This window comes from Ascaphus truei, chromosome 6, assembly GCF_040206685.1.
Source record: "Ascaphus truei isolate aAscTru1 chromosome 6, aAscTru1.hap1, whole genome shotgun sequence".
Taxonomy (NCBI): domain Eukaryota; kingdom Metazoa; phylum Chordata; class Amphibia; order Anura; family Ascaphidae; genus Ascaphus; species Ascaphus truei.
The window spans coordinates 23,733,488-23,753,802 of NC_134488.1; the positions used below are offsets into that span (position 1 = coordinate 23,733,488).

General features: G+C 45.8%; 1 protein-coding gene across 4 annotated transcripts in view; it reads left to right on the forward strand.

The window, feature by feature from the left end:
- LOC142496751 (tyrosine-protein phosphatase non-receptor type 11-like) overlaps window positions 1–20,315 on the forward strand; it is a 78,652-nt gene that overhangs the window by 11,649 nt on the left and 46,688 nt on the right. The window contains exon 2 of one of the 4 annotated variants that reach the window (XM_075603639.1): window positions 16,948–17,222. The exons of the other annotated variants lie outside the window; for them this stretch is intronic. The gene's annotated coding sequence lies outside the window, so the exon portion shown is untranslated. The remainder of the gene's footprint in view (window positions 1–16,947; window positions 17,223–20,315) is intronic. 4 annotated transcript variants of the gene reach the window in all.

Below are 20,315 nucleotides of genomic sequence, written 5' to 3' on the forward strand. Positions count from 1 at the left end.
TTCATTCAGCATGACAAATTGTTTAGTTTATTACGATGTGTTTTTTTTTCTGTTTGTTCTTACAAGTTTGGGTCATTTTGTTAAATCCTTTTGGCCAAAACATTTCAAGCCTGCAACTAGAGCAAGATAGATCCTCTTTGCTGGCGGAATGGGACATTTGGCCACGGACGTCCCGCCGCGACCAATTCCCTGCTGGCGTTTAGCTGCAGGGGGACCCCCCCCGCCGGCCGCTTCCGGGAGAAGGTACGTTTTAGGGTACAGGGTTTTTTTGTGGTTGGGGTAGGGGCTTAACTTTATGGCGCTTAGGGTAAAGTTTTAGGGGATTTTAGGGTAGCGTTAGTATTGGGTATTAACAGGGGATTTTAGGGTAAGGGGTTAGGTTACTCACTTAAGCGGTGAGGAGGCTGGTGGCGCAGCAAGCTGAGCAGCTAAACGCCGGCAGTCATTTGGTCGCGGCTAAACGGTGGAGACCACATATCCTACACTACCAATTTCATACTGTTGGTATAACATTCGGTAGTGATCGTTCTTGTGCAGAGCACCTCAATACCAGAGCTGCACGCTTACGGTTGATGTAGCCAGTGATTTATTGCCTCTTATTTTACCCTGGAGCACTCCGGAAATATCTGCAAAAGGTTTAGCAAAACGCGCCCGGGATGTATGAAGGTAAATAATCTTAGGCCCCGTTCACACTGCGCACTTCGCGACGTGCGCGTGCGTTCGTCACAGACTCCTGGCGGCCAATGGGAGTGTTCAGTATTGAAACTACCATTGGCTGCAAAGTGCGGCGTCGACGCTGCTGCAGTCGCGAGAGTCTTTTCAATCTGTGATCTCCGGCTGCAGCAGCACGACGTCTGTTTCAGCAGCCAATCAATGTCCAGACGTTTACATTGATTGGCTGCTGAACGGGGGGGGGCGGGACGAGGGAAATAAATAAAATAAAACTAGCTTCGGGGACACAAACACACACCCCGCCCCCTGCGCGACCCAAATCCTGCAGAGATAGCTGGGCTGCAGGAGCGCGCAGCGGAGGCGCACATGGAAGCGCACGGCGGTAGCAGGCAGTGTGAGCTCGGCCTTATTCATTTCAACGGCCTGTCTGCCCCAGACTTGTACCACGTTTAACTTGGGACCGACCCCCATTGGTTTCTCAACCCCTTTTAAAATGTCTGCCTTTGATCTCATGGGAATATTAGTTGTAATGACATTTGGTATATGTTTAAATGGGTGGTGCCACTTATTTATTGTGGGTTTTTTTCCTGTGGAAAGATTGAATCACCCGTAAAATATCCGTTCTACTTCTTCTGTATCTGGTGAAAGACGATTGTTTTAGCTTTTCTCCGGGAACGCTGGAGTCTGTGTATCTGCTGCTTCGGTTTATCTGTTTTGATTAGTGATGGCTTCATAATTACTTTGTAAAGAAAGAACTCCTCACCGGGAGCTTTGCGGATCTACAGCGTTACCAGCAAAATGCATTCGATTAGGACTAAAAAAAAAAAAACATTCCCAAGATTTTATGCAAATGTCAAGTGACAAAAACATGAATGAATTTTGTCTTGAAAGATATATATATTTTTTTTAGCTACATTTGAAAGGAGCAATTTCGGTTATTAAAAAAAAAAAAAAAAAAAAAAAAAAGTTGTTTAGGAACCAAGAGTTCATTATTTCAGCCCATGGGATGCGCTGCTTCCCGGGGAGGGTGTCGCTGGTAGCATCCCCAAACACAATGCAGGTTTAAATATCCAATAGGAAGCCGCTACTTCATCTGCCTGGGTCCCCAGAGCTGAAATGAATGTGGTTCAGCTTTGGAAATCCACCTGCTTCCTATACTCTCCCCTTCTCTCCCCCCCACCCCTTCTTTCTCTTTTTTTTTTTTTTTCTAGGGTGCCAGCGAGGAACTGTTCCTTTAACATTAAAAACACCACTGAGCTCTTGGGTCATTTAAAGGGACTGCTCCTTTTTAAAAGCGCTGTGAATTTTCACTTCGATTGTAAGCTCTTTGGGGCAGGGACTCCCTTTCCTATTGTCACTTTTATGCCTGAAGCGCTTATTCCCATTATGTGTTATAATATTATGTTGCTGGTATCACTGCTGTGAAGCGCTATGTACATGAATAGCAATACATACATAAAGATAGCCCTACTTTCTTTTTCTTGAGGCACTGCGCTTTTAAAATAAATTATTACTTCCAAAAAAAGCATGTTGTTTTTTTTTTCTTTTAAGGACCAATGCAGTGATTAGGTACCTGTATTTTTAGGGGGGTGGGGGGGCTTTTATGTTTCTTAGTGAGAAAGAGATATATATATATATATTATATTATTCCCAAAACATGCAGTTTGACACGCGGTCATTTGATTTAATCTTTGTGTTTTTAGTCCGCGTTATATGCAAGGTGCTTGTTAATCCGGTTTCTGGCAGAGCTGAAAGCCAGGATCACATCCCCCGACCTGTCGGCTTTTATTGACGCTGGGTAATGGGATAAAAGTGGTAGCACAAGACACGCTGGCCACATCCCAATGTAATGTATGTTGTGACTCTCATGTCTAACGCATCCTATTGCTGCATATGACTAATCCCCCAAATAGCTCAATACCTCGAGCAGAGCAAAACAGCATGGTACGCTGCTGGTGAAAGACACCTGATCATATTGCCAGTCTTTGGTCCAGTAGAATGGCAAGACCTTTGGGTAAACGTCAGGGTTCGATTACGACATGTTTTGGGACAGGTATGAATGGGGTCTGTAACAGGGGTGCTCAACTCCTCCAGTCCTCAAGATCCTCCCAACAGGTTAGGTTTTAAGGATATCCCAGCTTCAGCACAGGTCTTTGACCGAGCCACTGATTGAGCCACCTGTACTGGAGCAAGGATATCCTGAAAACCTGACCTGTTTGGGGGTCTTGAGTATTACAGTTGAGCACGAATGGTCTATAATAGTGATTTCCAACCTTTTTTGGTTTGGAGGAACCCTTGAAGTATTTCGAAAAATCTCGGGGAACCCCTATCTGGCTGACACATATTGGGTTCGACAGGGGTCAGTCACAACATTTCACACCTCACGAGCCTCCTCTATTTCCCACCCTCCACCCATGTATTTCTCTCCCATCCATCTCACTAACTCTCCCCCCTCCAGCCTTGCATGTATTTATCCCTTGTGTCTCACTCTTAGGCCTTGCCCCCACTGCCTACTGCAGCGCCCGCTGTGGCGGACGCTGCAGGGACGAGAGCCCTCCCCTCAATGGCGCCGGGCCCGCTGCGAGGGGGGGCCGCAGCGCTGGGGCAAGAGTTGCTCCTGCTCTCAATAGAATTGAGAGCAGGACGAGCGATACGACACGCCCCCCGGCGGTTCAGCCAATGAGGGCGAACCTGCCGGGTGACGTCATGGCCGCGCCCCCGTCACTCCCCCGCCATGCCCCCCCCCCCCCCCCGGTCTCTCTTCCTGCAGTGAGCTGCAGACCGGGGAATTGGCTGCACGCCCTGCCAATCTTACGGGCGCGCGTTGCAGCGCAGTTACCGGGGCCTTGGCCTTAGTCCCTCTTTTCCTCACTCACTCCCTCCTGCCCCCCTCTCTCTTCTCTCACTCGCCCCTACCTTCCGTCAATTACCCCACTCTCTCTCAATCCACCCTACAAAATACATACCAAAAAAACACCCCCGGGGGGGGGGGGTCTGTGGTCCGTAGGAGGAACCCCTGAGACTGCTTCAAGGAGCCCCAGGGAACCCTGATTGGGAATCACTGGTCTATAACATATTATTTGCAGTGCTGTACATGTTGGTGCTACAGGGAAATAAAGTGTTGGCGTTGCATGCCAAATCGCATCCACAAGGAATTAAAACCTTTTTTGAGCGATACTGAGACCCCATTACATGGTTGCTAGATACAGATTGGGGAAAGAGTCTCCTCAAACTCTACAGGGTTCATCTATATGGATGACCATGTCTTGGCTCCTTTTTTGAGTGTCCTTCCACTCTTTATTCCTTATGCTTTTGCCATTTTTATGGGACTCGCGTCCCTTAGGTGTCCGGACTTGGAACTGTTTTTATAGCGAAGGATCTTCTTTTGATCTGAGAAATCTCCTCTCGATGCAAGTTGCGCTGTTGTCTGTTTGCCATAGTCCTTTTTAATTGGGTTCCTTTAACCCCTTTGCTACCAGGGCTTAGTGGGCCATGCTGGTTCAGTGTTGTCAATAGCTGTTGTGTATCACCAACAGTATAGTGTTCTCATTGGCACACTAGTGAGGTATGACCCTGAACTGCCGAATTCATCATTCCAGTTGTGTTTTTCCAAGGCTGTCTGCGCCTCACTAGGGAGAAGGCGCTGGAGCGCTTCCAGAAAGCCCTATTGTAGCAACCCATTCTATTCCCACTCTCCGCCTGTAGCTGCCTTGAATATCCCTCGGGCCACTCATAGAAAAAGCTAAAATAACGATAATGGGCTCGCTCTGTTCCAGATTTGTTACTTGAAGGGCTAATGGCTGTTCATATCCAGATTAGAAATTATTTAATGCCACACATTGCTCTAATGAAACCCTCTGCCCAGGTTTCGCAGCCCTACCAGTTGGCCTGAATAGCAATTATTTTGTTGGTGTATAGTAATCACTACGTATGCAATTGCTACATGGGATTTATTGCTGCAATAAACCCGCAGCCCTGAAGCCGTTTTTTTTTTTTTTTTTTTTTTACAATCTAATTTTTAGTGTATAGGGAGGCCGATTAATTTGATTAATATCAAAAGAAGCAGGTTGAAATGAGCTGGGATTCCCAGTTCAAAAGTAGTTCTTTTAACAGTGACACCACTTATCTCCAATATAACCCCTCATGAGACCTTTTTTTTAATAATAAATCAATGTAAGAAAAATATATATATATATATCTCATACCAGGAAAGAGACAGACTATGTATGGCATATATAACCAACTACAAAAGAACCACAAAATGTTAGAGCGGTTGGTGTAAAAAGAAACACTCCCAAACGATATTTAGAACAAATTGTTTTTGTTTTTGTTATTAAAATGAATGAACAATTAGACATGTGTTTAAAATGACCGTGCAGAGAGCTTTCACTGTCTGGCTACTTGGCGTTTTGAGCGTGTGATGTGACAGGAACATAGATTGCAGGCTCTCTCTCTCGTGTCTGTCGTAGTCATCCAGGTGTCTGTCATGTCTACATTTTGAAAAGCTGATGAATGGGTGGGCAACTCTAGTCTTCATGGGGCCACCAACAAGCCAGGTATTGGGGATATCCCTGCTTCAGCACAGGAGGGCTCTGTCATAAAGATTGAGCCACTTGTGCTGAAGCAGGGACATCCTTAAACCCTGACCTGTTGGTGGCCCTTGAGGACTGGAGTTCTCTGGGCCGCCAACCGAAATCATGGGGCCCAGGACAAATTAAAGGAGCAGGCCCCCCTCCGCCCCCGAACCCATAGGATACACCCCTTCCCCCACGAAACCCATAGCGCACAAAAAAAATATCTTTTAGCGTGCAACTTTTACTTAACTGTTTTCTTATTGTGCGCGCCGGGAGCGCGGGAGAATCGCCGCCATTTTTAATTTTTATTTTTACTTTTTTTTTTTAAATTTATCTAATTACCTGGCGCCCGGCCGCCGGGCCCCCCTGACCCACGGTGCCCGGGACGCCAGTGCCCTTTCTCCCCCGCTGTTGGCGGCCCGGCGTGTCCTTGCATTCTTAAAAACACACACAAAAGACAGCAAACGGGGACATGTGAAGGCCTCAAAGAGCAGGACATGTTTTATGCCACAAGGGACGTGTTCTCTTGGAGATTTCATGGCTGTAGCCTTTGCTTCCTGTGTTTGCTGGGGTCGGAGTGTTTCAGTTTGAGCATGTGCTGTGTGACCTACACTTTGCTGATTTTTGTAGAGCATGTAAAGATACAGGTCCATGTTTACTAAATAATGCTATCTCATTATACCCTCTTCTTGCGCCAGACGTCTCATCATGGCTCATTCAGGGAAGGTGTCTCAGAGCACCCCTGAAGCATTCCCTGCCCCCCTCGTTTACACATATACACACTCGCTCTCCTTTTCGCAAGCATGCACCCATCCCCTCCACCTTCTTACACACTCCACATTCACTTAATCGCATCATACTCGCCCTTTTACTCAACCTACTTTTATCCCCCCCTTCTCACACGACACCCTCATTTTCTTAATCATAAACCCCAAATCTCCCCCCCCTCCCATTCTCTTATTTCCACTACATACTTCCCCCACCCAACAAAAAGCACGAACACCTCCCTCTACCCACACACAGCCATCACTCTCCTACCCCTCCCCCCCCCACACAGCCATCACTCTCCTACCCCTCCCCCCCCCACACAGCCATCACTCTCCTACCCCTCCCCCCCCCCACACAGCCATCACTCTCCTACCCCTCCCCCCCCCACACAGCCATCACTCTCCTACCCCTCCCCCCCCCCACACAGCCATCACTCTCCTACCCCCCCCCACACACAGCCACCACTCTCCTACCCCCCCCCCCCACACAGTGATCACACAGCCCACACTCGTTCCCTTTTCCCTCCCACCTTTGAACATAGCACCTGCTCAGCGGGCGCATCCCACACTGTTTAGAGATGGAGCTCTCTCGCTCTCTCGCGCGCGCAGAGCGCTGCCCCTATGCCTCCTGGTATCAGGTCGGCACCCTGGGGCCATGGCAGAGGTTTGCCGCACACCCTGGTAAACTTACAGGAGATACCAGCACCACTTTCGGAGGTATCTCAGGAAGCAGGGGGTTCCCGGAGCTGAAATTAACAGGGTTCACCTCAGAAGTCTTCCGCCCCCCCCTACCTTGCTTCAAACGTATATATTTTTTGGTTTTAAGACAAATGCGTTCTGCTGCTTTAACTCCTTTGCTGCCATAAGTTCTTCCAAGGGCCTGAGTGAGCATGGAGTTTTAGCCTGCTCCGTGCACACACCCTGCAAGTCAGCAGAGTTGTGTTCTTGGTCACGCGTCCTGAAGCCGGCTGAATCGCGTTAAGTAGAGGTGGCAGAGGCCTCGCGCGGTCTCCCGGCATTTAATTTAAATGCCTTGGGGAAGAACGCGGGACCCCTGCAACCGGCCGCGCCCTGCCCCCCCCCCTCTGCGCCTCAGTGTTTGGCACTTCAGAAAATGCCCTGCAGAGTTTGCGCTGCTGCTTACCTCCTAGAACCAAAATGAACCAGTGGCGGTGAAATCGGTGTGAATGATAGCTTTGTTATTAATATTTTACAAGAAGACATCCGTTGTTTCTTCTTTAAATATTTAATTTGGTTTCTTTCCTTTGGCAGAGTATTTTACAGCAGTGGGCCTGCCCTTTCCTGCTCCTCTTCTCTTCCTTGGGCCTCGTCAAGGGTGGCGCTTAGCGGGCTGGCTCGCTCACGTTGGGCGCGATGAAACACATTGCGGCAATGTGTGTGGCCAGCGTGCGCCTGTGCCCGCTCGGCGCTTAGAGCAAGCAAATTTGATTTTGCTGCTCGCAAGCGCGGCAAATTAAAAATAATTTTGTCTTGCCAAGCAGCTGAGCGCTGAGCACGCACGTATGCGCGCACCCTGGTCAAACGCATTTTCGTAATGTGTTTCAGAGCGCTCGCTCTCAGCCTGGGCGAGCCCTTAGGCCGCGTCCAGGGTGAATCTGTGTTTGTCCTGGGTGTGTACGTGCGCGCTCAGCTGCTTGCCGAGATGACAAATTCATTTTTAATTTATCGCGCTTACCCCCTGGTCACATGCGCGCGGTTCAGCCAATGAGGGCGAACCTCTCGCGTGACCTATGTTGCTTTGCTCATGAGGGAAGCATTTGAACTATGAAGTGTCCGGGAGGTTAAAATGAATTTCTCCCCAGTGCTGTGTAAAGCAGAGATTCCCAACTCCCAGTCCCCAAGAACCACCAACAGTGCAGGTTTTATGGGACACCCCGGCTTGGGCACAGGTGGTTCAGTGAAAAGGATTGGACCACTTGTGCTAATGAGAGGATGTCCATACAGCCTGCACTGTTAGTGCCCCCCGGGGACTGGGGGTGGGAATCTCTAAATCTTACCATGGTAACCTCACCAAGTAGAGGCGGTAATAATTATTTTTACCAATGAAAAACCCGTTCTACGAACATTATGGAAGAGAAACGCCATAGGCTTGTGGGAGGGATTGCTGGTGGCATACCCGGTACATGAATATGATACTGAAACGGTTAAAGGCAGAGGAATCCCCTAACCGCTGAACGCGCCGCCCCCCCCCCCCTACATTCAGATTGCGAATATAAAAAGAAAAACGTTCTTAACTTCTAAAGACACCAAAGCAGCCACATTTGCTGTAAGCATAACCACATTTTATTTACGGAAGCCAATGGCACTGTTGTCTTTACCGTACAAAATGGTTTCGCGAGGTATTTCCCTACGATCGGTTCGGCGGCACCTTACCGGGTTATTTTGCAGTGCTGCGGGAGACTATTTGTGGAGACATTTTTGTTAAAATAATATTTTCCGGGCGCCATTAAGAATTGTTGAAGCGCTAATGTATACAAACTGTGTAACCTGTGTAATGGATTCTTGCAGAAGAGATGAAAAAAAAAAAAAAAGGACGTTGCAGTATTTTTTTCGTTTCCCTCCTGGTAGTATTCTGTATCCTGTGACTTTTTGTGCTGCTATTCATAGTTAGACTTTCTTCATATACTTGATGAGCTGCTAAATCTGGAAATGTGCATATATATGTATCTGTGCGTGTGCATATATCTATATTGCAGTACTTGAAAGCCCATGTATTTTTAGTTTACTATGCTCAACTGCAACTTCAAATACATTTCCTGCATGCATGGATACGAAAGTTCAGGGCACTCAGTGTGAAAATCATGTGCAGAGACAATCGAAAAAATACTTCACTTAAAGCTGCAGGTCAGGTTCCCGCTTTTTTTTTTTTTTTAACTTCAATAGTTTTATTTGGGCAATCTTTACTTGCCTAAAAAACTGCATAGCTGCCGGTTAATTCGTTCTCCGTCTATTGATCGGCAAAGTTTGGCGACATCTTTAAATATGGGGAATGTAAATCGTTGCTATAGGAACAAGCATGCTTGTTAAAATAGAATACAAGAAAATTTGTCTTTCAAAGTTGTTTTTTTTTTTTTTTTTTAAACAAAATACTTTTAGCATTTTCTTTCTTACTACAGAACTGATTTATTTAAAAAAAAAAATAACACATGCAGGATATTGCCTGAACTGCAGCTTTAAGCAGACGGAGCTCGTTGAGGTCCTGGGCACTTGCAGAGGGGCCCGATCCGCTATCCAGCTCCAAAATAGATGCAAACAGAAACAGGATTGCAGCACTCGCTGAAGCAATAGTAGAGCTTTTATTGCATCACAAAACAGGGACATGTAACAAATAGAGCGACGTGTCGCACCTCCTCACTTGTTACGTGTCCGTTTTTTGATGCAATAAAACTTCCTACTATTTCTTCAGTGAGTGCTGCAATCCTGTTTCTGTTTATACATACATGCATACATGAAACGCCTGACTGGTTAGTTAATTTAGGTTATTGCCTTTTGGTTTTTTTTTGGTGGGATTGAGCAAATAGAATAGGTGGTGGAGTATGTTTTATATGTTAAACCGGATTTAAAACCTATTGTATGGGAGGAAGAGGTTTATGCATGGATTGATGAAAATGTATTCTAGCAGCTGGACGATCCCGTCTATATCTATCTATTTAATTAGTTCATGAAAATGTACAAATGTTGTGGATAGAAATTAGTAGGGAAGGTTTAAAAGTAAAAAAAAATGTTGTGCTTGAGTGACATCACTTCCATCTCCATGGTAACGGGGTCACGTGACCCCGCTGCGTCCTCTGACGCTGCCGAGCATGGTGAGGGGAGCGCGATAGCAAGGGGGAGCAGGCAGGGGGGCGCAGCTGAAAGTTTGCGCTCCCCTTCTATAAAGCACCAAATCTGTGAGATTGAGGAAGCCAAAATACTTCTGCAAATCAAGAAGGCGGCAAATCTCGGTAATTTCACAATGGGCGATTTTTAATTATTTGGAAATCGACAACTGGAGCAATGAGATTAGCGTTACAACTAAAGAAAACAGTTTTTTTTTTTTGGGGGGTGCTTAAAGACAATTACATGACCCAAATTGAGGAACCAACCAGGAGAGGGGCAAATACTGGATTTGGTAATATCAAATCATGGAGAAGTAATAACAAATATTCAAGTCCGGGAACATCTGGGAACCAGTGATCATAACATGGTCTCATTTGAAATAAATAATCAAAAGCCATATTATACACGTTCAAAAAAGACGTAACATTTTAGAAACATTTATTTTTAATAACTGAGGTATAATTGACATGGAATAGTTTGGATGACATTTTGGCAGAGAAAAATGTGCAAGATAAATGGGCAGTCTTCAGAAAACTGTTAGATAAGCACACTTAGCAGTGTATACCCTTGGGAAATAAACATAAAAGAAACAAGTCGAAACCAATGCGACTAACTAAACAGGTTAGGGAGGAAATGGAAAGGAAGAGGCAGGCGTTTAGATTCTTGGTCCATCGTATCGGAATTTTTAGGAATGTAACAAAAGTTGCAAATGTGCAATCAGATTAGCAACAATTGAAAAGAAAAAAGGATTGCAATCGGAAGTAAAACCAACCCTAAAAAGTTCAAGTACTTTTAATAGCAAACGTTAGAAAAGAAAATATCGGACCTTTTTTTTTCAGTGTGATATCGTTAGGCAAATGTAGTGGAGATAAGGAAAAGGCATAGGTATTAAATACACTATTTTGCTTCTGTATTTACCAGGGAGGAGTAAATTGAAAAAATATTGCAACAGGAGGAAGCCATAACTTCTATATTGACTAACAATTGGTTAACCGAGAAGTAAATAAAGCACCTGCCCCAGAGGCATGCACCCAAGGATTCTTAAAGCTGCAGTTCAGCAATATCCTGCAAGTGTGTTTTGTTTTTTTTAATAAATCAGTTCTTTAGTAAGAAAAAATACTTTTAGCATTTTCTGTTTTAAAAAAATCAACTTTGAAAGACCAATTTTCTTGTATTCTATTTTAACAAGCATGCTTGTTCCGATAGCAACGATTTACATTCCCCATATTTAAAGATGTCGCCAAACTTTGCCGATCAATAGACGGAGAACAAATTGACCGGCAGCTATGCAGTTCTTTAGATAATTAGAGATTGCCCACATGAAACTGTTGAAGTAAAAAAATAAATTAAAAAAAAAAAGACTGAACTGCAGCTTTAAGGAGCTAAATTCAGTCATTTCATTAATGGCCAAACCATTATATTTAATATGCAAGGACTCCATTTCTACAGGCTCAGTACCACAAGATTGACATAAAGCAGACGTGGTGCCTATATTAAAAGGAGCTAGATCACAACCGGTGAAATACAGACCTGCAAGTCTGACATCAGTAGTGGGGAAGCCACTTGAAAGTTTAGTATTAGTAATAGTCAGCATGGATTTATGAAAGATGGGTCGTGCCAAATTTACCTTATTAGTTTCTTTGAGGAGGTAAGTAGGAATTTGGATCAGGGTAATGCAGTTGATGCGGTTTTATTTAGATTTTACAAAGGCTTTTGATATGGTTCCACCCAAGGTTGGTGTACAAAATAAAGCAAATTGGACTCGGTAAAAATATTTGCACCTGGATTCAAAACTGGTTGACGGATAGACAAGAGAGTTGTCATAAATGGAACTTTTTCAGGTTGTGAGTGGAGCAGCTAAAAAAAAAAAACGGTACTGGAACCCCTGTTTGTTAACCCTGGTTATTTACCTTGAGGTGTCAGTAATACTGAAAAGTAACAGTAAGCGCTATGTACATTAATGGCGCTATATAAATAAAGACATACAATACAGTAAGTACTTTAAGGCCACAGTCGAAAACAGGCACCATCTGCTATTCAGCAAATAGACTCGGTACCTAACGGGTGAAAGGAGGGCCATGAAAATGGAGTCCAAACATACTAGTCATTTGGTGTCAGTGGGTGACTCCATGCAGGTTCCCGAAGGTGTCCAATAAACCGAGCGCTGATGCTGAAGAACAAGTGGAACTCATCAAAGATGGCCACTGACAATGCAACAGCGGTTTTGAGGCCAGTGTGGAAAACGGGGCTGTGCTTAGATACTCATACATCATACTCTGATGACCAAGATATTACCATTGGCTGCTGGAACCACGAAGAACGATGATCTAGATACACCGAGGGACCAAAACAAGGATATGATGGCCACCGTGGGACAAATACAGATGCCATTGAGGAATAAAACGCATGCGCAGTGACTGAAACGCAGTCCGCGTCATCATGCGCTCCATGGAGAAGTAAAAAGCAGGAAACCGGCATTAGGATGGACTTCGCATGGGCAGGGACTGAAACGCACCATGTTATGTGTGCGTTCCATTGCATAGGACACAGGCGGATGATGTAATCACACATGGACGCAACAGGATGGACCGCAGATGCGCAGAGTGAAACGCACCAGACTACGATTGCGTTCCACCACACAGGACCAAGGCGGATGATGTCATCGAACATGGACGCAGCCTAAAGGACACGGATGTTGAAGATCTGCGGAGGCAGCAACGAGACAGCTGAAAGAGGTTGACATAACTATACCAGCAGTATGGACATTGGAGCAAGGGATATATTATGCACATGTTTACAATCAGTGCTAATTGGACAGATTGCATGATGGGGATTAGGGCGCTATTTAAAGGTTGTTATGGGATTGTGTTTTATGCCACTATGTCACTTGATAAAGACCTCTGAGGTCGAAACATTGTGTTGGCTCAATAAATGAATTTAGATTTCCAAATCCGTTGTGCCCTGTGTCCCTTCCACTACTGATCTAGGACTGACAAAAGGCTTTTGTTCAAGCACTGGAGCACCGGTAATTGTATCATTGATATACTTTTCTAGGTGTGCAGCATTCATTTCATATGTCTAGATACTCATATCCCATCTCTTCCCCCCCCCCCCCTGAAAAAGTCACGCTCCCCAGTTGGTGCATAGCTGACTTATTCAATGCTTTGTGGAGAAGAGAAATATGTTCCAATGACACATCCAACAACGGTTTCTCCATCGGGATTGCTCAGTCGCTGAGGTGGATGTGTATACAAGCAGTCATCAATATCATCTGCACAGTTTGGAATAAATCCCATAAAAGTATGTGTCCAGACTTATTGCATCCATAGTGTCCAAGTCCAAGACATGCCCAGGAAACCGCATGGATAAGAAGGAATGCAGCCTAGCACAATTGGTATAGCACATCACAAATGCGATGGAAAGGGTGAGAAAGATTTATAAAACCAAGTTAAACTTTTAGTAAAATAAAAACATGGTAATGTTGGCCCAGCGTGCACTCCTGCAGGAGGCTTCTATCTGAGGAAGGGTCGGTGTCCCCGAAACGTTACTTTAGTTCTGCCTTCTACTATGCAGTAACCTGCGCAAGTTTGTATAATTACTTGTGTGCCTCCATCTTTTTTCTACATTGCGCTCCGGCTTTAAAGCTGCAGACTGAGCAATATCCTACGTGTGGGGGGTTTTTTTTTTTTTTTTTTTTTTTTTAGATCTGTACTGAGAAAATACTTGTAGCATTTTTGTTATTTTTTATGTATTATAATGTAACGAGCATTTTTTTGTTTCTATAGCAACCATTTACAAAGTCATATCCTCTTCTGAAACAGGCTCTGGCACACCCCTTTTTGTGAGACCAGGTCTCTCTCTAGCAGTGCTCCAATTGTATCTAGTGACTGCCCGGTCACATGATCTTCCCCACAGAACTTTGGTCCTCTTGTGCTGCAGCCATTTAGTTACCAAAGCCCCCGCCATTTAGTGACGAAAGCCGGTGGCGACGGGTGACGTCACCCATCGATTCGCCGGCGGCGGCACTATAGGCAAAGCCTTACTTTATCCTCAAATGCCACAACCGATTCTCCTTATCTGCCACCAGGCTATGTGCATTATGATGTCACATGCCAGATACATAGCCTACCAGGTACAACACTGTGGCTGACTTGCTTGGCTGAATAAGTGCTTTCTCTTTATTGCAGCCCCAGTACTTGTTGCTGAGCCCTCATTGCCAGAAGGACTGTGTCAAGCGTCCTGCTCCTCCTGCAGTGAAATGTTTCACACTGGCAGCCTCTTTCCTTTTGCACTTGTGCCGTTCTTGCTTTTCGGCATGAACGCGAGGTTTCCTGCGGAGTCATTTAGCGGGGCTGGGACAATGAGGGGGGGGGGGAGGGAGAAGAGGCATGTGAACAGGATTTCCCTCCCAGCCTGGGGAAAAAGGCTGCGGCCGTAAAGCTGCTAAAAATAAGTCCGAAAGGATGTGTGGAGTGTCAGCTCCCGTAGCAACCAACACGCCGCTTGTGGACTGATTAGCTTTTTCCAAAAGCCTCCTCCGTACATCAGCGGATGTGCAGAGTATTCGGGGTGCGGCATGCACTGAGACTCCCTGTTCCAGCCTCTTAGGAATATAGTGTACTAGCTGAAAGTTCCCAGTGTTGCTTGGGAATTCTAAGAAACCAACCTCATCCCTTCTCTCTCTCTCTCTCTCTCTCTCTCTCTCTCTCTCTCTTCCCTTTCCCTTTCTGTCCCTTTCCCAGCCCCTTTTCCCCCCATCACTTTTCTTTAATACCTTATGATGTCCCCAATTCTTTCTGCCTCTCTCTGCTTCTCCAGCATTATTACTTTATCCTCACATGTCAACTGACTTCCTCTCTTTTCTTTCTTCATCTGCTTTCTGTGTAAACGTTATAGCTATCTGACTCTCCTTATCTGCCACCAGGCTATGTGCATTAAGATGTCACTTACTAGATACATAGCCTACCAGGTACAACACCCAGTGGCTGACTTGCTTAGAGAAATTGTTTTAAACTAATAGAATGTATCCAATTTCTAAACATGGAGAAAAAACCTGCTCCTTGATCTCAGGAACCTTCGTGCAGCATTTGGTTACGATGTCTTAAGAGGTGTCCAAAAGCATAGCGAACACTGACAACTTTCCAAAATATATTCAGTAGTAGAATCAGACTGCAGGTAGTAACTGCTTAGGGACCACTATTTAGGCTTTTGACCGTTTGGGGGGCCCAAGGACTTAGTCACTACGTCGCTGGGTCTGCCACCCGATGGGCCCTATGACCTAGTATCTATGTCGTAATGTACTTGCTCGTGTTTTGTAGGTAGGACCACGTTGTGCGCTTCTCCCCTTCCATGCAGTCTTCGGGGACGGAGCAAACACGTGAGCGCTTTGGAGAAGTGGTCACGTGATTGCGAGTGACGCAGGGGTGGTGGCATTCAGTCTCTCAAAGGGTTAAAGAAGCACTCCTGCCCAAAGATTTGGAGACCCAAACATACAGGTTTCATTTATTATTATTTTTTTAATTACAGGATTGAAGCAGGGGGTCTCCAGAGTTCAACCCCAGTCATTTCAGCTCGGAGGACACCCTGCTTCCAGAGATACTTACCTGCCTAGGAGGTGCCGGTATCTGTCAACTTTAAAGGTCCTGGTCATGTTGGCCAATAGGAAGCCGCACTGGATGACATCACGGCTTCCTATTGGCTTGCGGGACATTTAAACACTGCAATTTTTGTTAGGCACACAGTTCCCTGACAACAGCGATACCGGCTCCTCTACGAAGGTAACTATGTCTGGAAGCAGGGGTTTCCAGGAGCTGAAATTAACACAGTTCAGCTCCAGAGACCCCCTGCTTCAATCCTGTAATAAAAAAATAATAATAATGAGATCTATAATGTTTAACACACAATAACCCTCCTCCCTCCTGGTGTGTGTGTGTATATTATATTTGGGTGAGTTCAAAAATGTGTATATATACTTAACTATACAATTTAATGTTTAAACTCACAGAATAAAAAGGTGAGTCTGTAGTGACTAAATAGTTACAAAATGGAGTATTTGTTCTCCAAAAAGCCACTCCGGAGTGTTCAGAATAATAAAAGTTGATTTGTTAAAAAGACACACAGGGTATTAACTTGTGTGGGGACAAAATGCTCTCCAGAGGTGGAGTACAGGAGCTGTTGGAATCTCTGCACCAGAATTGGGGGAATCTCCTGCCAAGATGGATGTTATTTTGGCACACACACAACCTGCTCCTTGGGTTGGTTGAAACACCGGTACGAACCTTTCATGAAGTGGGGATTCAAAGTGCTTGTTGGAATCTCTGCACTGGTCTTTCTGGAAACTGAATGGAGCGATTAACTCCCAAAGCTCAGTGGTGCCAATAGTTAGGCTGATGGCGATTCAATCTCCTCATGGGAGAGAATGTATAACCATATGGTAAACAATCCCCACAGATAGAGGGGTTTCAATGGATGATATGGTGCAGAAAGATACTACTAAGTCACTCCGTGATCCCGTCAACAGACTGAGACCAAGTGGACGGAGGAGTAATGCATTGTGGTGCTGTTGGAATCTCTGCACTCATAGAAAAACTTGTGTGTGAAGACAAGTGGCTCCTTGTTTCAGTGTTTCCGATAGTTTCTGGCCATCGCTGGCTCTAGCGAAATCCCCTCTGCTAATCAGAAGGTGGGGGGGATTCTTGTGGAATCAAGACCTCAAAAGGTGAAAATAGACAAACCTGATGGAGACACACAGGAAAATCCCTATGCGTTTCGTCACAGAATGGTGACTTCCTCAGGGGTAGTCCAACAGTGAGTGACGGTGAATGTTTATACCCTGGCGGTTGCTTAGCAGACCAAAGTGTTTGGAACAGGTCTTAAAGCTTCTCCGTGCTTACTCTACTCTGCACCCATATAGATATAGATTATTATATATCTCAAAACTACAGTCATCATAGGCCCTACTTTGAGCTTTAATTTGTATCCTTTCGCAAACAGTGTAATACTACCGCAGCGATATAACATTAAAGCTGAATGTGTGTGTATCTTCATAACCTCACCAACACAAAACTATGGGCGTATGTTTCTTTCGCCTGCAGACTCACATCTGCAGTCTTCATGCAGAAGGGACTCCAGAGAGACGAAAAATCGCAGTTTAAATTCCTGGACACGAGTGCAGACAGGAGTCAGTGTATTTGTCAGCTGTGTCACTGCGTTTCATGAGCTGGATTGGAGCGGCCTGTTATCTCCGGGCTGTGAATTGCAGCTGAGCTCTGAGGATGTCAGGAGAAGCCCCCCGGCTGCAGAAGATGGCACTCGGAAAGCGTATTCATTGGAGCGTCCTCTCGTCGTAGGAAGAAGGGTTACAACTCGGGTATTGACGCTAACACTTTGGTTAGAAACCTATAACAGGCTTTACGCAAAAGCAACACATATATGGTGTGTTTATTACAGGGGAGGCCAACTCCAGTCCTCAAGGGCCACCAACAGGCCAGGTTTTCAAGCCATCCCTGCTTCAGCACATGTTTGAGCCACCTGTGCTGAAGCAGGGATGTCCTGAAGGCCTGCAGCTGACCCTTGAGGAGGACTAGAGTTTGCCACCTCCGCTGGGTTTAATTCATCTTTGCAGAACTGAATGAACAGGTTTTGATGTGGCGCCTAAAGTCCCGGTGCCACGACCTGCCAAAGGAAATCCCAATGGGAGGCTGTTGGGCTGGAACCTCTAATGCAGGGGTGGACAACTTCAGTCTTCAAGGGCCACCAGTCGTTGATTGAGCCACCTGTGCTGAAGCTGGGTGGCCCTTGAGGACTGGGGTTGGCCACCCCATAACTTGGGGGTCTCGTGGAGCTCATCTGGTGTCCCTCTAACTCCAACCCCTGGATCATGAAATATTTGCATTTTATTATTATTTTTTTGTACGAGTTGGCTTGTGACACAAACCGTACAAATAAGGGCACGGCTCGCCAATACAAATCCGCAGCCTCCTCTCGGGTTTTTTTGGGGGGGTTTTTAAGTGCTGATCTCAATTGGCTGATAGCCCTGGGGAAAAAAAATATTTGGCAAAAAAAAAAAGAGCAATGGAATGCTTCTCCGGCAACAAGGGGTTAAGCTGTATCTGGAGTTAGGAAAGAGAGGTTAGTGAGCGTGTTGCGTGGCCGAGTGCTCTCACTCTGGCAGTGCCTATTCTGTTTATTGTTGGAAGGGATTGCACCCTTTTGAAGTTGTGTTTCCAAACGATGCACTTCTGTAAATAGTAATTGGATTGCTTCAAAGGTAGGCAGGAAACGCCCTTTCAAAGCTGCAATCCCTCCCTATTCGCCCCAAGCCTAGTATCTGGCCGCCTTGAGCATGGGGGGGAGGGGTGTGTGTTAGTTTACCTAATCGCTAGCTTCTGATGTTACCATGGTAACCGTTAGGCTGCCCTGAGCTCTGGGGGGAGCTCCATTTTAACCTCCCACACACTTAGGGGGTCAATTCTATACACTCAAGTGCTCGTTCTTCTTCAGCTGAAATTTCCCATTCGGAGTAGTATAGAATTATTAATATGCTTAAAAATGGCCATCCGTGTGGATGGCCGCTTTTAAAAGCGCAGTGTCTAACAGGACCTTACATAATCTAACATAATCTTACTATGTTAAATCTGTTACAATTCAATTATACTCAAAATAATAATTAAAACCGACTGGCATAAATAATTAACAAAATATGTGAATGGAAGTTTTAACTTTCTGTGGGGCTTATAGTGGAGCAGACTATATATCTATATCTATATCTAATCTCATTTTTGTTCCACTATAATAAAAAGGTAACGCTCCCCCTGTGCTATAACAGAAGAAGATTAATTTAATATATGCAGCCTTTGATGACCTTTTTATTGGAAACCAATGACCTAAACTGCTGATCGATTTTTGTTCTCCCGTGATCGATCTGCAAAGATCCTGCTTCCAGGGTTCACTAAATGGCTGCCTTTCAGTTGTCAACCCTTCAGTCAGTGTAACTCAGCAGCTACAATGTATCCTTCTTTATTACTGCGGTAACATTATCTATTGTTACAGTTTGCCACTCAAACGGCTTGCAACAAATGATCAGAAACAGGAAACAGTTGCTGAGATCTCGCACTGCTGGGAAGGTGGGCCAAAGGATGCGTAGTATATTAAAACTCTTTCAAAATGGCATTGAGGCGAATTGAAAAAAATGCAGTTAGTTATCTAATACTACAAAACTGATTTTTATTTAAACAAAACAGGATATTGCATAGACGGCTCCCTTTTTTTTTTAAAAGTAGAAATAAGGCTGCAATATGGACAGTAAAAACTCAGGCTAAAACTCGGCTTTCAAAATGAATATATATGTAGGTTTTCTTGTCGGCATTTTGTTTCTAAAATGAGGAAATCCCCCGGCTTTACTATATTAAACAGACCGCGGCCATTCGTTGCGCTTGGTCCTGTGGTGGGCGTTCATTGTATTCTCTTGATGTTAACGGGTAGATGTGTGCTTTTCCTGGAGTGGGGCCGCCTGTGACTTTTATCGCGAGCTGCACTTCTGTGCAGGGGAGAGTCACTACAAACTGACCTGCACAGCCTGTGTTCTTCTTAGGCTGGGACCATAGAGGGGTGAGGAGTTCCGAGCCGCGCTGACGCTGAGGCTCGCCTGCTGAAATCTGCGCGATTCCATAGACTTGCAGCCGAGCCAGCGTGCGCGAAGCGAGCCGGGGGGGGGGGGGGGGTGGGTGGAGGCGGGGCAGTGACGTCGCTGGGCCAATCGCCCGCGACGCACTGACGTCAACGTCACGGCGACGACGTCACGGCGCCGTGACGTTGACGCTGCTTCAGGCTGATTGGATGTTTTCAGCCGACAGCGCGCTGAAAAACAGCTTGGCGCTCGGCTGAAAACTCCAAAGCCTGCGGACGCTCGCGTGAGCCCCCTCTCAAGGCATCCTCATTGAGGATGCAGGGGCTCAGCGCTGAGCGTCCGCACGGCTCAGCGCGGCCTGTCCTTCTATGGACTCGGCCTTACTTTCACCACAGTAGGCAGGTTGCAGTCTGCGTGTCAGGATAGGCTGCTGTGTATTCGGGTTCCTTATGAATCCCTCTGCAGTTTTGGCCCATATTTGTATCGGTCTTCTGCCATCAGACCCTATTTAGCACTTACAGACAGAATGGGGCAATTGGTAGCCGGGGGGGATCCCTCCGCCGCCGTCCTTTTCTACGAGAAGGTAAGTTTTGGGGTAAGGTGTCAACTTTAGGGGTTTCAGTGGTTAGGATTGGGGGTTAATCTTAGGGGGTTTAGGGAAAAGACTAAGGTTGGTGACTTACCTTAGTGACGGAGCAGCCGTCGGCAGAGGATCCCTGCGGCAAAGCCACTGGAGGCGAAACGCTGACAGAAATTTGGTTGCTGCGAGAAGGCCGGGACCAAATGTCCTAGATCGCTGGCAGATGCCTATAGCCCATCGACTAGGCCGTAACA